Source organism: Penaeus monodon, chromosome 20 (assembly GCF_015228065.2).
Source record: "Penaeus monodon isolate SGIC_2016 chromosome 20, NSTDA_Pmon_1, whole genome shotgun sequence".
Taxonomy (NCBI): domain Eukaryota; kingdom Metazoa; phylum Arthropoda; class Malacostraca; order Decapoda; family Penaeidae; genus Penaeus; species Penaeus monodon.
Window position 1 is genome coordinate 1,892,940 of NC_051405.1, and position 251 is coordinate 1,893,190.

The following is a 251-nucleotide window of genomic DNA, read 5'->3' on the forward strand; positions in this document are numbered from 1 at the left end:
TTCTCTCTCTCTCTCTGGCATTTCTTAGCATTGGCATAATTAAGTAAAAAATGCATCACGTGATAATGGAACAGATGCTTAGAATAAGATCCTTCACTAATTTCTCCTTAAGATAAGATCGTTGTCAAGGAGGAAGAGTTAACGTTGCGGCTTGGGGATTCCGAGGCCCGCGTTCGAGACTGCCCCATGCCAAGTGTGGAAGCGCACGCTGGCCCGTACTTTTAAGCTTTTTAGTCATCTATCATAATAAG